At 43.2% G+C, this 21,538-nt stretch overlaps 1 protein-coding gene across 3 annotated transcripts in view; it reads right to left on the reverse strand.

Moving 5' to 3' along the window:
* The window catches only part of USP35 (ubiquitin specific peptidase 35), a 71,056-nt gene that overhangs the window by 40,153 nt on the left and 9,365 nt on the right, over positions 1-21,538 (reverse strand). Inside the window, exon 1 of one of the 3 annotated variants that reach the window (XM_023535536.1) lies at positions 7,417-7,590. The exons of the other annotated variants lie outside the window; for them this stretch is intronic. The gene's annotated coding sequence lies outside the window, so the exon portion shown is untranslated. Of the gene's footprint in view, positions 1-7,416; positions 7,591-21,538 lie in introns of those variants that run through there. 3 annotated transcript variants of the gene reach the window in all.

A 21,538-nucleotide genomic window follows, 5' to 3' on the forward strand; every position in this document is an offset into this window, starting at 1 on the left:
GTGATCTCAACCAGACTCCATTTATTTAGCTTTTTTTTACAGCTGAGAGCTTTGTCCCAAGCGAAGGGCAATTCCAGGCACACATGAGTTTGTCACCTTTCTATTTGCCCTAGGCATGGTCCCAGGCATTCAGAGGGACGGTCAGAAAGGGTGCTCGAGGGAACCCTAAGGCACCTTGATATGACCACTTTGTGAGGACTGCCACCAAACAGGACTCCTGCAATGCTCGAAGGCCACCACTGGCTACCACCTCAGGCACTGCTCCCTGTAACCTCACACCCTCAGGACCACCTAAAGCTCTTTACCCATTTATGGAAGACAGGCATTGTGATCCTCTGTTTTGCCTTTGGGCCAGAGCTCCCTATGCAGAGGTGACCATGGTTCCCACTCTTGCCCATACAACAGTGGCCAACACAGCCCCGAGGGCTGGGATGTGGTCACATTGCTTTGTAAATGGCTATGTGGCCTAAAACACAGCACATGTGTAACTGCCCCTTTGTTCACCAAACTTCCAGCTTTCTTATACAAATTACTTCTAAAATAGGCTACTGTGAATGGGAGCTTAGACAAGGTCAGCTTTGTCCAAGGTCAGCCTCTTGGCTCACAAGGCCAGAGGACCAGCCCATCCCTTTCCTGAACTGTGGTCTCTTCACTGGGATTGCCTATGTCTGCCTGTGTGTCTGAGGGCTCTATGCTGATGAGGGTGGCTGGCAGGGAAATGAGGCCCCATGATTGTCTGAAGAGCAAAACAATCTTGATAACAGGCTCAACCAAGGGAGGGGCCCAGGCTTGTTTCCAGGCCCCATAGGGTCCTGGCTGTAGCAACTCTGTCTGCCCAGACAACCCAGTGACCTCAATCTCCTTCAGAACCTTCAAGGCAGTGTAGCACCACACAGAGCTGAGGAGATAGTCTGGTAACATGCGCAGCCTAGTCTGGGGCTAGTCTTAGGAGGCCCTAAGAAGAAAAGTTGTCTTGGAAGCCGGAGGATCGCCGAGCAACCCATAGCACCTAGGACCCCACCTGATACAAAAGACAACAAAATGAGCTCTGTAGTAGTACTATCTTGCTATGACTTCTGAGCAAGAAATGCATGCCCACCCAGGTGTATCTGACTCTCACTGCCCTGTCTCCTGGTCCTAGTTCTTGCCAACTTCCCTGGTCCTTTTACCCCAATATACAAGGCATTCAAAGCCTTCATCAACACTTCCCAGTTAGCTGGCAGCCCTAGAGTATTTTAACCTATTATGCTAGGTTCTTGCCCAAAGTCTAGGTTCCCTTTTACTGAGGTTTTGGGTAGAGGCCCAGTTGAGTCGTATTGGAAATACTCTAAGGATCCTGCCAGCTAAAGACAAAGGTTAATGTGTTGTGACATGGTACTTCCTCACCAACCCCAATTAGTTCACTTTATAAATCCAGTATTGGATTTGCTAAAAAAACAAAAACAAAAACGCCCTTTTGTCTGGCACCTCATAGGTTATCAAGCACCTTTATATCCATGGTTTTCATTCACAGAACCACAGAATATGCCATGCCATCCCACATGTCTGGTGGGCTGCCCTTTACAACTTTGTCTTCATAGCAAACATCTGCTCATCCTTCAACAATGCATGAGCCTTGCCTCCTTACCTCACCAAGCAGAGTTAGTCCCCCCGCTCTTTGTGTCACTCCATACTTGGGGATGTCATTTATCATACTGCAGTTGTTCACAAGCAGTGTTGTGCTGGTAAAAATTTAACAACCAACTGTCTAGGGGGAAAGCTCTAATTTGTAGCATTGTCCAGTTTCCATGGTATAAATACTCTCACCAAGTTCAAGCTACCAATGTGATGTCACTCATCATCCAGGAAGAGAGGAACACAATGGGTTCCAGAGAGCCAGCGTGAACCAGCCCCAGCCACCTCCATGCCTCCCACTGAACTGTATGCTTGTGAGGGCAGAGGCTCTGTCTTGCTCTTTGTATCGCCAGTGCCTTCCACACAGAAAGTGCTCAATACGTTTGAGGTGTTCAATATGTATATGCCACCTGTGAAGTAAGACATTTGTACCCCCACGATGTCCTCTCTTGCTCAAACTCCTTCCTGCTCAAAAATTTTGCTCAAACTTTTTCCTAAGGTACAAGAAAAAGTCCAAAGTTCTTAGCTCTTTAAAGACAGGCTTCAGCCTACTTTAAGAGCACAGATTAAAAAATCCTGTCTTTCTCACTTCATGGCTGTGTGACCCTGGACAAGTTACTTAACCTCTCTGTTTCCTTATCTTGAAAGTGGAGAAAATAGTACCCACCTCATAAGGTATTGCAAGGGTTTGATGAGGTAATACAGCTATAGCTTTTTGAACAGTGCCTTGAGTGTAGTAAATGCTATACTTATTACACTAATAATAATAATTACTATTATTACTATTTTCTGTTATCTTTTATTGCTGTCTTTCTTGCCTACTCCCTTAGTGCCCCGTACATAATCTACATGGATTTGTATCTCCTGACCTTTTCCCAATCCACTCACAGTGCTCGGAGTGGCCCACTCTCTCCTCTCCAGTGACCCAAACCCCATCCATCCACAGTGGACACCCTTCTTACCCTCCACCACCCTTTCACTGAGCCCTTCCCTCCTCTTCCAGTGCCCATCTGCTTGGCATCTCCATGGGTCTGGCTGAGAATCAGATCGCATCACATGTTCTGTTTATTCACATACTCTGTTAAAAACACCTGCCATATGCTAACCCCAGGGCTGGGCTCTGGGTAATCAAAGATGAAACCTGCACATTCCTTCCTCAGCAAGTGTGGGGGAAAGAAAGACAGATAAACGAATTCCAAAAGGAGGGAAGGTGGAAGTCTACTCCAGGTGGAGTGGACAACAAAGATGGTACAGCCAGCTTCAGCAATAACCTCTTACTATACACACCACTTTACAGATTACAAAGCATTTGTGCTGCCTTTTCCTCATTTAATTAACACAACGAGAAGCTCTAGGGGGCTTTATTTTTTAATAGATGAGGACAAAATTTTTTGCCTGTGACCACACCGCATGTAAATACAATGCCTGGCATAGGCCTTTAGCTAATATTTATGAAACTGAATTAAATATCATTTAATTTAAGTAGCCAAGTTGAGGCGAGAATCTGGTCTTAATCCTCCTTCAGTATTATTTCCACTCACCTACGAGCCTGAGAACACAAGCAGGTTTCCAAGTGCCAGGCCTCTGATCCAGGCTTGTCCACTGACGTTTCAGGTGACCTCAGGCTAATCATTTCACCATCCTGAGCCTGAAACCCTTAGCAAAATGCAGGAAGGTAGAGCTCAATTCTACCTGCTAGAAGTGTCTTCTAGCCAGAATTAGAAGGAAAAATGGGCTTCCTAGCCCCGGAAATGTGTAAGTAGAGACCAGAAAATCCCTTGATGGGGCTGTCATGGGGGCTTCAAGCATAGGACTGGCCCCATGTGTCTACTCCCAGCCTTTCATCTTGTGAACAAAATACTCAGTGATGGCATGGTCCTGGGATTCTTGTATTTTACAGTATGAAACACTGTGCTCTATTAAGTGCTGCTGGAGCTTAAACGACCAGACAAAGTGGAGTCATTCAGATGGCATGTCACACTACTGACACTCCCGAGTGAAATCAGAAAGCTTTCATGAGGATGAGGCTCATTCCAGTGAAACATGGTGCCCCCCTCCACCATACCTCCTTAGAAGAGGAGGCAGGTCAGACAAGCTGAGCGCCCCCTCTACCCCACTCCACCCCCTGTTCATTCCTAAGCAGAGAGAGGGAGTCCCTCACTGGGCTGCTAAGAGAGAGAACTGCCACAACATGACATTGGCTATCTTTTGGCATAGAATCTGAGAATGTTGTGCTAGAAGGAAAGTTATGACTGACCATCAAAGGTAAAGAGGAAACAGAACTGGCTTTGAGTCAAGCAGACCCAGTCCAGATTTTGGCTCTGCCATGTGACCTAGGCAAGCACAGTCATCTTTCTCAATGATGTCATCTATAAAGAGGAGATTTAAAATACCTGCATTATCTGTTGTGGCTACGTGTAGAGCCAGAGGGAAGACAGAGTCATAGGGTGATTGTTTCATAAACTATATAAATGTCTAATCAATGTACTGTATAGTTGAAACTAATTAATAAATTTTTTTTTAAAACCATCTACATTACCTACTTCATATGAGATTATAAGGATTAAGTGAGAAAATGCACGGAGAACGCCTGGCTCCTTCCTCTTTGTTCTTTGTACTCCTTGCTCTCCATGCTGGACAGAACTCTCTCCTAAAGCAGGGACCACCTCTCATGCCCCTATGTCCCCTGCCTTATAAAAATAAGGTGTGAATCTTATCATTAAAATTCCAGTGCCAAGTAACAACATCACTGGCCAGGAACTATCAGGAGCATGACCTATATGTTCTCATTTCATCTTAATCTGAGAAGTCACTATCTTAACACTTTACTTTCAAGTAAAGATACTGAGGCCCACATAGATTAATTAGCCCAAAGGAATGAAGACAGAAAGTGCTAGAGCTATGATTTGAGACCAAGTCTGTCTGATGCAGAAGTCCAGAGCCACAAAGGTGCACAACTCCAGGAGGCTCTATTCTCACAAGCTACTCCTTGGAGTTGTACATTCCCCAGTCCTTCAAGGCTCCCCTTTTTCCAAGCTCCTCGTTTATCTAATCTAAGGATATAGATGTCATTTCCTAAGCCTTTTGTGGGGCAAGCACTGTTAGGTCTGGGGGCACAGACCTGAGCTTGTCCTCTAGGCTAGCATCGTCCATTGGGGAAGACAAGCAAGTAAATGAATGATCTCTATACAGAAAGATTACTGCTCTGTTAGAAGGGCAAAGGTGAGAGGGGTGAGGGAGAGCTGAGAGAACCAGGGACCACTTGGAAAGGAAACGGGACAATCAGAGATGCCTCACCAGGAAAGATATACCCTTATGATGGGTACTGCAAAATGAACAGAAGCTCTCTAGGCAGAAAGCAAGGAGGAAGGGGCATTCCAGCCTTAAAAGACATCATGTACAAATAATGAAAGCTAATATCGATTAAGTACTCTTTATGTATCAAACACGATACTGGGGCTGTACTTGCATTATCTCATTCAGTCTTCACAACAACCCTATCTGATAAGTACTATAACCAGTTTTACAGATTACAGAACTAAAGCTCAGAGAGGGTATGTAACTCGCTCAAAGATAAAAAGCTGGTAAGAGGCAGAACCAGGATTCTCACCCTGATCTGTTGTCTCAAAAAAGCCTGTGCTTTCACCACTACCATATTACCTTCGTTGTTCAAAAGCCTAGAGTTGAGAGTTAATAGAACTTTACTGTCTCCTTAATAATTTTTCTGATTTTTTCCAACTGCGACTGATGGTGATCAACTCTTTTTCCAGTCTTTTCTCACTAGAGGGTGAGGGGAGTTTCATGTCCTGGCACACAGCGGACTCGTTTGGCAGTGAGATGGGGCAAGAGAGAATGTGCCCAGAGTTTGTTTACATTTGGAAGTTCCTAGGGCCTTATAAAATTTTCAGTATTGTTTGCTTTACCTGAAAGAAAATCCAACAAACCAAAAAAAAAAAAAAACATTTCCTCTCCAAAGGCCCCATCATTTTAAGAAAAAGGAAAGAATATCCATTTAGTGAATCTGGTCCACATTGACTCACTGCCCTGCTGGCCAGAGGCCCCAGCTTGAATTTGGAGTGTTTAGTTCTGCTGTTTTTGAGGACTGGGTCAACAAAATACATCCCAGGATTGTTTGTCTATTTTTCCATGTTGCCTCATGACTCCCAGATAAGAGTTGCCAAAACTTATTCTCCCTCAACTATTCTCAAAGAGGTCCTCTTCGGAGTGAGACATCAGACAGAATTAACAAAGGCTCAAATATGCATGAAGACTTTTCCAAACATTGCATGCACAGACAAGGTGGCTGGTATATGAGAGAGTAGAGCTGGGATTCAGGAATCTTGGGATCTGGCCTTGGCTCTTTCTCTTACTTTGCTATGTGGACAGGTCCCTCTGCCTCTCTGGATTTGTTTCCTTTTGTGTCAAACAGTGGGGTCAGTTACTCATACAACAAACACGAATGAAGGCCTTTCCACATATGGGCACTATACTGAGGGCTGGGGATACCAAGGCATAAAACATGGTCCCTGTTTCAGGACAGCTCTTAGTCCAAGGTTGGGAGCAACTAATAACAACCAAATTACAGAGAGGGGCTGCCTCCCTCCCTGGCTGGAGAGGCCGGTGGGGTCAGAGATACGACATCTGGGCTGGATTTGAAAGGCCAAGTAGAGTTTGCTAGAGCCAGATATTAGAGAAATTCATTCCAGCAGAACCCAGGCTTGGTGACTGGAAAGAGCAAAGCCACCTCTAAAACAGAGGCACTGGGGGTTGGAGGCGGGGGCGCTAGGAATCGTTGAGGGTCTAGGCAGACAGCCTGGCTTCAAATCCTGGCTCTACTACTTGCTGGCTATGTGACCTCCAGCAAGGTACCTCACCCCTCTAAGTCTAATTTCCTCATCAGACAAATGGAGACAATAATTATACTTACCTGATAAGATTCTATAAGGATTAGATGAGTTAAAGCATGTAAAACATTTATACCAATGCCTGCCACCTGTTATACACTGAATGAATGATAATTATCAATACTGCTATTATCCTAACTAGTTAGCAAGGCTAGAGATGAGCTAGAGTCTAGGCTAAGGCAGTAGGCTAGGATGTACACCAGAATTGGACTATGAAGGGTTTTGTGTGTTAGGTTCATTCAATTCAGTCACCACGTATTTCCTGTTTATCTGACGCTGGAGATACAGTGCTAAATCAGAGACATACCCTGCCTCTAAGGCATTGCCACAGAAAAGGGCAATACTGAGGGGAAGTAGCAGTGGAAGTTGAATGTAGTGGAAGCAAACCGTGCAGGTATGTGCCTTTCATCATCATGCAGCAACTACATAACAGAAAAGAGGCCTGCCCTGATGGAGCCTGCGTTCAAATGTGAACAGGCACCCCTTCTCATAATTCATTGTGGCACAGGTGTCACCAGACTTGGGGAGTTAACAAGACTTTCCCTAGGACTCAGGGGTGGGCAAATAGAAATAAACATTGAGAACAACATGAGCTATATCATCGTCAGAAGGTCAGGTCTTCTTAGAGAACACCCTATGGGAGGCCTCACACTGTGTGTGTATCAGAGGCCATTTTCCAATCCCATCGTAAGGTCCTAATCAGCCTATATAGACTGCTCCCAGATCTGACCCCCAGAAAAAGACCTAGAGAGACAGCTGGTCTTTCATTTGCCCATCTCAGGCTTACCACATTGGTTTTCTCTCTTATAACTAACTGTTCTCTCACAATTATAAAAAAAAAAAAAAATTATTACCCCTTAAAGGAGAGACTTATCCTCCCAAAAGGACATGACCTTACCCTCTGGTCTCAGGATATTCAGTCCCTTAGGAAAACAGATGATAAACTGATTGTAGCAGAGGCTGCAGGTTGTCCTTCAGTATCCATTTCCCCCAACTTCTTTCTGTAATAGAACTCATGAATTTCAGCCAGGCACTTAGCCTCCCAGAATAAAACCACATTTCCCAGCCTCCCTTGCAGCTAGGTATGGCCATATGACTAACATCTGACCAACAGGATGTGAGGAGAAGTGGTATGGGAAACTTCTCAGACAAAGCCCTAAAGTAAGAGTTGTATGCCCCTCTTCGGCCCGTCCTGCTTTCTGATGGCTGGTATTGCAGACAAGTGGCAGCAGCTGTCATTATAAACCACGATGTGAAGGCCACATGCTGAAGATGGTGGAGATACTAAAAAGTGAAGGAACCCAGGCCACTGACATCATGGAGTGCTGTCTGGCCCTGGACTGACTACTTCTATACTTTTATGAGAGAGAAAGAAGAAATGTCAACCTTGTTTAATCCACTGTTAATTTTCACTTGTAGCCAAACCTCATCAAAATACCTTATCCATACAAGGGAAACTCACATCTAAGAGCAGGGGGATTATTTCATTAAACCAAGCCAAACCAATGTGTCAAGAGCCCCTTTATAAAACTGGCTTGTTGCCCTGAGCCTGGGGTCCAGTGAGTCTAGATGGAGCTTTGATGCTCCAACTTTCCCCTTACCCCTGGCTTGGCTCAGTTTCCCTACCAGGGGCCAAAACTCTGTCCTGAACTCCAGCTTCCTTGCCTGGGTTCAGAAAATTGTCCAGCTCTCTCAGTCCTTCTGTCTACATTCTGGCCCCTGGACCCATCCTATAGGTCGAGGCTCTGCTTTGTAAGGACAACTTCCCTTTCCTGTCACCTGCTAGGGTAGAGGACCCGCAAGTGAGACGTTTTCAATATGTATTAGGAAAGCTCTTTGATATGCCTCCTTGAAGTGGTGCCTAAGGAGTCCAAGCTCTTCTGGCAAATCCAACATTAGGTAGTTACAGCCTATGTTGCCTACATTTTCCCATATATTAAATAAGCGGATAACTGGAAATCTCAAATTAGTCCTCACCTGTCCCCTAGCTTATATTCAGGATTTATATAATTATTGTGTTCATCTGATGGAGGAAGACTCCCACTCTTCCCATGATCTCTGGTGTGGCCTGGATCCATCTGAGAACTTTCAGATTCATGAACTTCATGGTAAGGGGCATAAGATGCCGAGGGCTCATGGAAGAAGGTGCAATAACAAAGGGGCTAGGGCAGAGGTAGCATTGGCAAGCTCTGGCCTTGATGCTCCTCATGAGATGAGGGTTGTCATGGCAATGAAGGGCTAGGAGTTGGACATTGAGAGAAAATTGTGTCATGTTGCAATGCAAGATGGGATATTTGAGACACAAACAGTTTGATCAAAACATAAATCACTGACCTCAGTGGGAAATGTCCAGAGCTTGCTCCTATGTCATTACGTATCATGATCCCAGTATATATGGTACTTCCTCATATTATCCTCAAGACCCCAAGGGGTCATGTCTTCTCAAAAGGGGCTTTTAACAAGGAAAACCATTTCTACTGCAGAGACTCCTGCAACTGTGACCAGTCCCATGCTCTAATTTGTACCCCAGATGCCAGTGCCACTGTAGGTCGCATTCAAGCGAGGATTATTGGGCATGTTCCACAGAAAAATTGTCCCCTGCACTCTGCCCTCCTCTCCATGTTGGTCTACCACTGAGGCCTCTGCATGTCTCCTGGTCAGGCCCAGGAAGCTGTAAGAGAGCTTTACATATGCACTTCATTTCTCTTCATTCCAATGTGCCAAATCTTCCCAGTTCTTTAAGATCTAGCTCAAACGGCCCCTCCTCTAGGAAGCTTTCCTTAGTCTCCCCGTCCTAGCTCCTATTGTTATTAATAACAACAACAGTAATAATAACGATTAAACCCTTACAAAGAGCCAGGCATCATGTTCTTATTTACAAACATAATCATTTAATTTAATCCTCACAATGACCTTCTGAAATAAGTGTTATTATCTCCATTCCATAGATGAGGAAACGGCTGAGAGAGGTGAAGTACCTTGCCCAAGGTCAGAGAGCTGGCAAGTGAATGAGTCAGGATTTGAGCTCAGCTGTTGCCAGTAACCACTGCACTGCACTGTCCCAAGAAAGTGAGCACTTCTTGGAACTGCTCTGGATCTTTAGCTGAGATCTCTTAGAATGGTATAATTTCCTGATCCACTCCAGCTCCAGCAGCCTAGGGTCCTGGGATCATCAGAGAGAGTAGTGAAGGGGACACGGGGCCTTCTTGGTGGCTCTCTAGGATGCAGCACCAGGGCCTCTGTTGCCGAGTTCGTTTCTAAAAGTGTCCTCCCCCCACTCAGCTCTTTACCCAGAGTGCAGCTTTAGAATTCCTGGACTCAGCTTGTGAATATTGATTGTTTGCAGGAGCAAGTCAGCAATTTGTGGTTTCCCGACAATGGCTCTCTGTTCTATTATAGAACTGGGCTTGTTTTCATTTCCATCAGCCAAGGAACAGGCCTGGGAGTCTGGCCTACCCTTCTGCCTGGTGACCCCAAAGCTATTCTGCAGTCAGATCAACTGCCCCAACCCTTCAGAAAGGAGAACCCAGAAGAGAGAAAGAAAGCCCAGCGCTGCTATCAGAAAGATAAAACCCAAATAAAACTGTAGCTCTTGCTCAGAAAAGGAATTGTTATAATGCCTGTTTTCTTAAATGTGCATTTTGGTACATCAAAGGAAGAAAAGTAGGTTTAAATCCAGGCTGGCAATGTTGTAAGGGGGTAGAGAAACAAGCATCTTCACATATTATTGGGGTGTAAACTAATGTGATCTCTTTTGAAGAACAAGCTGGTACTATTTATTGACATTTCAAATGTGCAAACCCTTTAATGCAGCACTTCCAGTTCTAAAAATTCATCTTGTAGATATTCTTGTACATTATGCAGATATATATACATATTATTTTTAATAGCAAAAAATGTTAGCAATCTAAATGACTATCAGTTGAGGATTTATTAAATAAATTATTGTTTAACCACATAATGGAACATTTTGCAACCATTTTTTAAAAGTAGATTTGCATATGCTAAAATGGAACATTCTCCAAAGAGTACTTTTAAATTAAAACAAGATTGGGAAGGGCTGGGAGTCGCATGTGAAAAAAGAGTGTGTGTATACACATATAGAACAAAATTCTGGAAAGATAGTAGGAAACTATCAATAATGATTACTTCTGAGTAAAAGGCCTGGAGTAGGAGCTAACTTTTTAAACTTGACTATCTGTTTGAACTGGTTTGATTTTTTCCCCCCTTGGCATTTATATTACTTTTATTTTACAAGTACCTAGGTTGGAAAAAATATTCTTATCCAAACCAAACTCTGCTCTTCTAAACTGTTGCAAAGGCCTCCTGACTGAGCTGCTACTGTGTCAAGCATTACGCTCTGCCTTATGCAAAGTTCTGCTTCACATATACTTTCATGTATGAGGTAAGTAAGGATCAGTATCTCAATTTTATGGCTGAGGAAATGAAGACTTAAAAAAATTAAGTAACTTCCTATGATGGTTCATTTTATATGCCAACTTGGCTAGACTACAGGCCCCAGTTATCCAACTAAATACTACATCAAATCTAAGTGCTGTCGATGTATTTTGTGGATGTGGTTAACATCTATAATCTGACTTTATGATAAAAGAGATTATCCTCAATAATCTGGATAGGCCTCTTCCGATCAGTTAAAAAGGCCCTAAGAGCAAACCTGAGGTTTCCTGGAGAAGGAAGAAGTTCACCTATAGACTGCTGCTTCAGCTACCACCTGAGAGTACTCAGCCTGCTGGCCTGCCCTATGGATTCCAGACTTGCCTAGCCAGTCCCCATAATCCCAAAAGCCAATTCCTTGCAATAAATCAATACCTATCTCTCCCATTCCCTGCCCGCTCTCTTCCTTTCTTCCTCTTTTTCTCTCTCCCCCACACCCTCCTCTCCTCTCTCCATATATATATTCTCCTACAGGTTCTGTTTCTCTGATAGGATCCTGACTTATACATTTCCTAAAATCACAAGGCTAATAAATTACACGGATGGGGTTCAAATTTAGGTTCATCTGGCTTCGGAGTATTTGTCTCTCCACCAGATGTCAGAGTGAGATTGATGAAACACAAATTGGTTCATGTCACCGGCCCATGTTAATCCTTTTATTAAACCCATCACCTACAGAATTTAAAAGAAAAAATTCCTAGCATGGCTGTGTTTGCCAAATCTCTTATAATTGCAAGTAAGAGAAGATGCAACTCAAACTGGCTTAAGAAAATTTGAAGAGATACATGGATCTATTGCCTCATGTACTAGAGACATTAAGAGGAAGAAGTGTTCTCACCAAGACAAGTTTCTCTCCATCTCTCAGCTTTGCTTTCCTTTTTTTTTTTTTTTTAATTCATGATCCCTTTCTTGGTCATGCTGTCCCCTTATGGTGGCAAAATGGCTGCTGTAGCTCCAGCCTGCACACTCCTAGGTCAAGTCCTCAGGAAAGGGGAAAATTATTCTTCCCATATCTTAAGTATAAATTATAAGAACAATTAAATTTGGGGGGCTCTGGTCAGTCTGATGTGGACATACGTCACCGTTAGCAGTGTTGTGCCAAGCATCCATTGGTCTGGGTCTGGACTGTGTGTGGGGGTGAGGCTGGCCATGACCAACCAACATGGACTGAGAATAAGGTGGAGTAAATTCCTGAATGAAAATCAAGGGTTGTTACTGGAAGTAAGTGAATAAATGCTAAGCAATCCAAAACGTCCACCTCAGTGACATCCAAGGTTGGACATCGCCTGGCCTTTACTCCACTCTTTCTCCCACCCCGTACAATTTATGCTTCGGTTTTACCCAGACATTTGGTTTTAGGTGGGGAGAAGAGAGAAGAGGGAGAGGGAAGTTAAGTAATAGAGCAACGGATGAGGATTCTGAGGGGAAAAAGTCAGCCAATGAGAAATTCTGGGAGATGGAGCTGGCCAATTAATAATAACTGTTACATAGTACCAGGCAATTCTAAGTGTTTTCCATATAGTAACTCAATTGTCAAAACAATACTGTGAGATATTATACTTTTCCTCATTTCACAGATAAAAAAATTGAGTCACAGAGGAAATAAATCACTTGCCAAAGCCCACCACCTGATTTTCAAGTCTTTGTTCTTAATCACTATGCAGTACCATGGAGGGTAATTTGGGGAAGTGAAAATATTCAGGATTCAAGGAAATCATTCAAAATGGGGACCAAGATTTCTGCAGAAAGATGTCCCATCATAGTATTAATTATTGAACATCCACTATGTGCCAAGTGCTACTTTTAGTGTTCATATATATCATATAATCCTCACAAAAACCCTGTGAAATAAGAACTGTCATCCCCATTTTCAGATGATTAATTTGAAGTTAAGTAATTTACTCAGTGCTACACCACTAATTAGCAGAACTCAAGTACATCTGTCTCCAAAAGCCACATTCTTGCCTTTACAGCAAAATTTACAAACATCTTAATACCCAATAATAGAAAAATTGAGTAAATTTTGCTATAGCTACTTGCTCTACAAATTAAGCTACTTAAAATTAGGATTATAAAGAGATTTTAATAGCATGGGAATTTTTCTCATGTTAAGCAAATATTTAGGTGAACAGGTAAAATTGCATATACTAGAGTGAGCTTAACTAGGTTAAAATATGCAGGGGAAAAAAAAAGATTCGAAGGAAATACTCCATATGCCTCTGGGTAGTAGAATTATAGGTGATAACTTTTCCATGTCTTTACACTTTTCTGTACTGTATACATTTTCTACAGTTAACATGTAATATTTTTATAATCAGAAAATAATTAAGGAAAAAATTTTAAATTAAGCTCTGTTTTATTAATGAGCCCTTCTCAGTATGACAATGGTGGCAAAGCCGCAAAAGAGATTAGATGTACAGCCTTAATCATCTCCTATGTCAATGTCAGAGTCCTAATAGAAAAAGAATAAAATCCTAATATCTGAGATGGGGACATTTTGGCAGAGAAACCTTAGAATCTTGAACTCTCAGATTCTCCCAATTCTCTGTTCCAGCAGCAGCATCCCCTTCCTTCTTGCTAGAAGATGCTACAAAAGCCCAAACTTGGGCAGGTACTTGATGACACCTGTCCTCCTCAATATCTGACCCTTTCATCACCCCATCTGTTGCCAGGGTCAGTTATCAGCCTGGATTGGAAAAAATAGTCCCTGCTCTGGGAAGAGATGTCTTACACACTGAAGGTACTGTAGGCTCTCGTTGATACGTACTGGAAGGAATCAGAGGAACATGTATAAGAATGGCTCTTGAAGGTATTAGACTTAGGGGGATGAAATATAAGGTTGAATAGGGGATTGTTGTATATGAAGTGCGAGTTGACAGTGATTATACCAGGGGACCCAAAACACCAAGGGTCCACAACCCCTGGACCTCAGACCAGTACCGGTCCATGGCCTGTTAGGAACCAGGCCGCACAACAGGAGGTGAGTGGCGGGTGAGCAAGCGAAACTTTGTATTTGCAGCCGCTTTCCAGCACTAGCATCACCACCTCAGCTCTACCTCAGATCATCAGGCATTAGATTATCATAGGAGCACCGGTGTCTGGTGCCAAAAAGGTTGGGGACCACAGCAAAACACCATTATGATCCTCTGGTTATAGTGGGGGATTATGGAAGCCAACAGATAAAAGGACTTCTAGGCCAAATCCATTTCACAATGGTGAAATGCATTCGCAGACTACTCTGTGGTTAATCTCTCAGTTTCTGAGAGCAGAGATTGGTAGAGATATATTTAGCAGATAATCAGAATCTTAGCATTGGTTTCCTGATCTGAGAAGTTAAGAGCCTTTATAGTGGAAAGGGCCAAGTGTGGAAGCTCTTGATATTTCTCAGCCCACCTACTGCCCCCTTGAGGCCAAGAGAGTAAATTAGAAGCGATACTAAGAAGGAATTGCAGAGGTTAGCGCCATCATAAAAGACCTGACGGATGCAGAAGTGTTCATTCTCATTATATCCCCATTCGAATCACCTCTCTGGCCTCTGCAAAAAGCAGATAGACTCTAGCAGATGATGGTGGACTATTACAAACTTAATGAAATTGTCATCTTAATTATTTCTACCATACTGAATGTGGTATCTTTCCTGCAACACAGGCTCTGGCCCTTGAAATGTGAGTACTGATCTAACAAAAATGCTCTTCTCAATCCCCATTAGTAAAGAGGATGAAAACCAGTTCACTTCATCTGGAAAGGATAATCGTTCATATTCACTGTCTTGCTCCAAGTCTAGGTCAACTCCCTTGCTCCGTCACAGAGATGTCTACAGACCCCTTGATCCTCTACTCATTCTAGAGAACATCAACACTGGTCCACTAGCATGATAACCTCATGCTAGTGGTCCTGGTGAGCAGGAAAAGGAAAGTTCCTTAAATGCCCCCAGTATGATGTAAGTGTTCCATAGCATGAGAAATAAACTCCGTGGAGATTCATGGGCTTGTCATAATGGAGAAGTTTTTAGTGGTTCGATGGTCCAGAGTATGTAGAACATCCCATCTAAGGTAAAGGACAAGTTTTTGCACTGGTGCTTCTACCACCGAGAAAGAGCCACAATGCTTGCTGGATTTTGGAGGCAGCATACACTAGACGACAAATGCTGCTCTGGGCCATTTATCTAGTGACTTGAAAGGCTGCTAGTTTTGTTACAGGCACAGGCAAAAGAGAGTTCTGCAGCAGGTTCAGCACGTTTAATCTGCAGTGAAAATTACCTTAACACTTGGGCATATGACCTAAAAGATCTGTGGGGTGTAAGGATGCTGTGTGGCATCTCTGGAAAACTCTCCAAGGAGAGTTGCAGCTTTAGTATTCTGGAGCAAGACAATGTCTTCTAACTCAGGGAGCAATTCATCATTTGAAAAACAAATCTTGGCATACTACGGGTCCTAGTAGAGAGTAACTGCTTGATCTTGGGATACCATGGGTGGTAAGCTAAACAGTCGACCCCCAAAAGATATTCATATCCTAATCCCTTGAACCTGTGAATGCTACCTTACATGGCAAAAAGGGCTTTGCAGATGTGACTAAATTATGAATCTCGAGATGGGGAGATTATCATAGATGATTCAGGTGGGCCCTAAATGCAATCACATGCATCCTTATGAGAGCGAAGCAGAGGGAGATTTGATAAAGAAGAAGGGGACAAGGCAATGCGACCAAGAAGACAGGGATTGAAGTAATACATCCACAAACCAAGGAATGCTGGCAGGGAACAGATTCTCCCCTCGAGCCTCCAGATGGAGTATATTCCCGACCGACATCTTGATTTCAGCCCAGTGATACTGATTTTGAACTTCTGGCCTCCAAAATTATGAAGATAATACATTTCCACTGTTTTAAGCCACAGTTTTAAGTTCATGGTAATTTATTACAGCAAGCACAGGAAACTAACACACCAAGTTACTGTACATGGTGTAGCTACCCATCATAATTGAGTATTATCAGATCCACCAAGCCATAAGGATTGCAGCAATGCATCGCAGGACAGAAATGGTATATATGGTATTGGGCCCAAGAAGATCCAGAGAGCACATTTACAATAGATCCAGACTCCCACGTCACCTATTTCTGTTATACTCACACCTCTTCCTCAACTCATGCCCATAGCCTGAGAGAGAGGGAATTGGCCCATATCACCAACTGACAGAGAAGGGAAAAAACTCAAACCTACTTCACAGATGGGTTTGTGCAATTTGTTAGTACTAATCAAAAATAGACAGCTACTTCATGACTGATAGACGGCTGTAAAAGACAGTGGTTAAGGGAATCCTCTCAATGGGCAGAACTACAACCAGTACTCTTGGCTGATCATTTAGTGAGGAGAGAAAAGTGACATGAGGTAAAGTTCTACATGGTCTCCTGGGTGATGGTGAATGGCTCGAAGTGGGTGGTCAGAGACCTGAAAGAAACAATATTGGAAGATTAGACTAAGGAAATCTGGGCAAGAGTCAAGAACCTGTGGAAGTTAGCATATAGGGCTTTGTATTCCAAGTAATGCCCACAAAAGAGCATTCTCCATAGAGAAAGTGTTTAACCACCAGGAAAGAGGGTGATTCATCCTGTGCATGTAAGTCAGCCTCTCTCCTCAGCTACCTCAGTGCTAGCACAATGGGCCCATAAGCTGAGTGGCTATGATGGCAAAGATGGAGGCTACACATGGGCTCAACAAGATGGGCTATCTCTTATCAAAGATAATCTAGTTATTGCCTTTGCTGAATGCCTAAAAAGCCAGCAGCAGAGCTCCGATGCTGAGCTCCCAGCATAACACCAATCCTCAAGGAAAACAAACAGCCTCTTGGTTGATTATATTGGACCCCTTCAGTCCCGGAGGGAGCAGTGAAATGATGCCTACCCTGGATGACTTTGCCTTTCCAGCCCTCAGTGCCAATACCGGGACCACCATCTGAGAATTTCCAAGGTGCCTGAGCCCACACAGCATTGACTCAGAACAAGGGACCTACTTTCAGAAAAGTAGGTGCAGATTATAGGACTACTGATCATACTATATACTTAATCACCCAAAAAGATTATTACCAGAATGGTGAAATATTTTAGAGAAGCTCAGTTAAGTGACAGCTTGGGAACAAAGCCAATGGTAATGATGAATAGACAGTTATAGCAACTATGGTCTGTCCTAGTCCACCCCACCCCGCCAGCAAGCAGATCCAGACCATACGAAGTGCTGCCTGAGAGTAAGGAAAACCTGGACTGATGGTAAAGAAAAGTGATGATGAATATCAATTACAATTTTGGGACTACCTGCAGCAGCAGGAATCGTTATCTTGTTTCACTAATTCTCTTGAATTAAATGTTTGCAGAGATAGCAGCCAGCAGCCACACTGAAGAGGACTCTGCGATTAACTGGACTTAGAGGAAAGAGGGGGCATAAGTGGGCCCGAATGGTGCAAGGGAGATGTATAGATGTGCATGGGAACAAAACCAACTCCATGTGTCCTGGATTTCATTTCATCTAAATTTCATACTGTGACCTTTGACCAACCTCACTGTCCTTAACAAGCATATCAAAGCCTTCTAATTGATGATTATCTGTGTTCCTTAAAATGTAGCCATAAATATTTTTGTTAGTTAGTAACAAAATGGCATAGCAACTGAGATAAATATCAAACTGGTAATAGTATTGACTATAAACAATCATCTATCACAAGACCACCAGGAGGAATGCCCTCGGGTTACTACTGTATTCTTTATTCCTTTGGCTTGTCAATCATTAGCACCTGAGTTATACTATAAAAAGAGTCAGGAATCTGAAGAAGATAACAACCTGCACAGAATTGCTGGATCATCTGTTCCTCTCCAACCCAATCTTCCCATAAGTAAATTACCTTATAATAAATTCTGTTATATTCTATGAAGTTGCCTGCTTCGTTTGTTGGTCTTAAGATATCTCTGCTCGTTACAATGGCCATTATACCTTTGCCCCACAATGAACAGGAGAACTATATCAAATACTTTCTGTGTCCCACTTCAAATCCTGTTAGCCTCATTTCTTATTCCAGCCATTGTGTATAATGTCTACCTTCATGCAGATGCAACGTCACAGTGCCTGGCAACAGGATGACACATGCCTCTTATTTCCAGCCTCCCCAGCCTCTCTAAGCAGCCACAATGAATGACTTTGAGAGTCCACCTAACCCTCATTTACATGAAACCTAAATCTTCCCTAGGACCACTCTTGACCGGCAGGAGACAGAGCTGATAGATAAACATTTTTCCTTTTCTTCTCCAGAGTAAGAAAGTCCTTAAATGCATTTATGATCATATAGCTTCTCAGAAGTTCTTACATATTTGAGCAACCAGTTGCCCTTAATGGTAGCAAACTCAAAATCTTATCCTTGTATTTTTTCTCTCACTCCTGCTTCCTGTGATCACCATGTCAAATTAAACTACTAGCATATATTGTCTCAGGCTCTGCTTTCAGAATTTAGGCTCAGAAAAATGTTTTAAGGCTTTAATCAGAAGTGGGAGGCTATTCGGGACTTCTGCCTTTGATGGCTGGGCGTTGAAGTCAAATGTTTTTTTTCCATTGTGCTCCAAGATTAAATACTGCTATTGTTCATAAAAATGGCATCTATATTTTCTTCCAATGAAATAGGGTCACCTGGTGATAATCTGGAGTACTTTTGCTCTTAGAATAGTTCGCTTTCATCTTTCTCCTGGTTGATATCCAGGGTCTATATAATGTTGATATTTGTATGATCTTCTGATGTGGATAAGGAGAGGAATCCAAACATTGAGATGCTCAGAGAAGCATGGTCTGTGCACCACAAAGTTTGGTGCACTCATGAAGACAAGGTAGGAGGAAACGATGAAAGATAAATGGGCCATGCAAGCTCATGGAGGTCCAACATAGCAGGCCTGACAAGCTCAGTGACCAAAAGTAACCACACAGAATGGTCTGGTCACAAATTCCTAACTAGGCAGGTCACTGCGAGCAGTCAGGTCCCAGGCCTATAGCTTCCTTAGCAAAGGTCAGTCTTTACCTTAAGCGAGCTCTGTCCACTGTTCTTATGCATCTAGGATAACACATCTTTGAAATGTCTGAGTAATTTGCTTTTCCTACCCCTCGAAGGTACAACTGTTGGCACCAGAGCACAAGACCACCAGAGCATGAGACCATAGAACCCCTCATTGTTATCTTGTTCCCCACATACCATCTCTATGTGCTATAAATGCTATTAACTATCCTGTACCCACCAATGTAAAAGAAATATATGTTTCTCCATTTTGTCTTTTATCCAAACCTTGAGACTTCCCCCACTTTGAGTTCTCCCGCCTCCTTAATCTACCACCAATGGATTTCATGCACTTTCCTTAGGTTTCCCCTTTTGATTCTAAAATATAAAATAAGCTGCAAAACTGCCATTTTCCAGAGCATTTTCTCAATCCATTGCATATGTTGTCAGTTTGGCTCTAATAAACTCGAAAATTCTCTACAGGGTTGCATGTTTCTTATGTCAACAAGACTCCATGGCAAACACTTCCAAGTCAAGGGCAAAGGTCTTAGGGCCTAATATGGGAAGAGATTGTTTTATCTTCCTTACATAATCCTTCTTCAGAGTATCAAATTGGGAATTTGAGAAAGAAGTATTATAGTAATTAAGAATGCAGATGCTGGCATGTCTGACGGACTGGTCTGAAACCCAGCTCCATCACTCATCAACTGTGGATACCTAAACGAGTTCCTAACTTGTCCAACTCTGCCTGTTCATAATGTTTACATGTGCAAGATGCCTTACATGTCACATTTAGCTCGATGTTTGACGTAGGTAAGTATATGTTAATAACTGAATAACTGTTATTATTCATATTCTAGTTCATATGGAGCTGGGCACCAACCAAAAATGTAAGATTCTGTAGGTTATACCTATTTTTGCCTTCTTTTACCAGAACCCCTAAGAGCAAAGATTACTGAAATAGGTGCTGTCGCACCAGTATCAAAATATATTATAGGAAAAGAGACAATGAAAAACTCTTTGGCACTCAAACTAAAATATTAGTCACTAGCATAGGGGCTTAGTGATATCAATGAGCTAGGAATGAATGAAAACTAATCAGTCAGTTCTTGCCTCTGAAGATTCATGATGGGTAGCTCAAGTTTTAAGGCCTCAAACAGTGAAAGAGCAGCTAAAACTGAAGTCTTGCCAAGAATACTACATGGGGTCTCCATTTTCTTCAAAAATCCTTCAGAAAGTTTCAAGAAATTCCAGAGACAATAAACCTGATTAAGGAAGCAAGTCCGTGCCTGCAGACACGCATGCCAGTGTGCTGGCTGGAAAATTACTGCTTGGCTATCGCCTATGGGAACATAGGTTATCACCCATGGGAACATAACATTCTAACAATAAGCTTTCTGCTTCTGTACCCCCACTTGTACAACCTACCTGTGGGTTGACAGTTAGTAAATAGAAGAAAAATAGACTTTTGTGTTAAGACAGAATGAGGAATGGGATTTAGGGCTTAAAAACCCTGTACCTCTACATTTTGGGGCTGCTTAATTTGGGGTCCACAAACCCCTGGCAGACACAGCTGGCTGAATAAAGAGCGTGTTTCCTATAACTCACTAATTTCTGGTGGTCTATGTGCCTTTCGGGGGCTGGCAGCTACAACATTAGGAGGCCCCAGCGAGATCTCAGGGAGTGGCCCTGGGATCTAAGACCAGACAGGCCTCTGAAGCGGTTGCTGTCCCTGTTGCAGATTCAAAGGGGTGGCCAACCTGAGACGTTCCAGGGCCCTTGAATGCCGTGACAGGGTCAGTACAATCATCAAGGACACAACCTTTAGGACACACTCTTTGTTCCTGGTCCCGATGAGAATCTCCGAGGCCTCGACGTCTGGATAAAAGGTACCTTTCTGTTCCTGTTTCTGTTGACCGGTCACCAGGGATCTATGGACAGGTCACAGTCATATCTCCCAGACTGTGGCCAGGCCACAGGACACCTCCTCCTGTGCCCTGTTGTCGGATTCTGTTTGTCTTTGGTCTTGTCTAGGTTGTAGGTGGCAAACTTCTCTGGGTCCACCTACACCCCAGTAATTGTTCTTGTCTGAGTGTCTGTTTTGTGTTTTCTGCGCAAGCAATGGCGGGAAGCCAGAGTTCACAGAAGACATCCTTGGGGTGTCTCCTGTGACGTTTCAAAGAAGGATTTGTAGAGGGAGCTGACTATGGCATAAAGTTTTCTCCAGGCCAGACTAAAAGCATTGTGTAAAGTTGAGTGGCTGTCTTTTGCTGTAAATTGGTCTCCGGAGGGTTCTTTTGACAGGGGTTTAGTGAGGAATGTTTGGAAGATTGTCACGGGAGACCCGGGACATCCCGATCAGTTTCCCAACATCAATCAATGGTTAAACCTTGTTCAGACACCCCCTCCTTGGTTCCGCCGGTATGCCCTTTCTCTAGGGGCGCAAGTCTTAGTGTGGGCACCCCGAAACATGCAGCAACTGAATCTCCAAGACAGCCCAGTCCCTCAGTCCTCTAGTCTCCACCAGAGGACAGTGACTTTCCC

The sequence above is a fragment of the Pteropus vampyrus genome, unplaced genomic scaffold (assembly GCF_000151845.1).
Source record: "Pteropus vampyrus isolate Shadow unplaced genomic scaffold, Pvam_2.0 Scaffold141, whole genome shotgun sequence".
Lineage (NCBI taxonomy): Eukaryota > Metazoa > Chordata > Mammalia > Chiroptera > Pteropodidae > Pteropus > Pteropus vampyrus.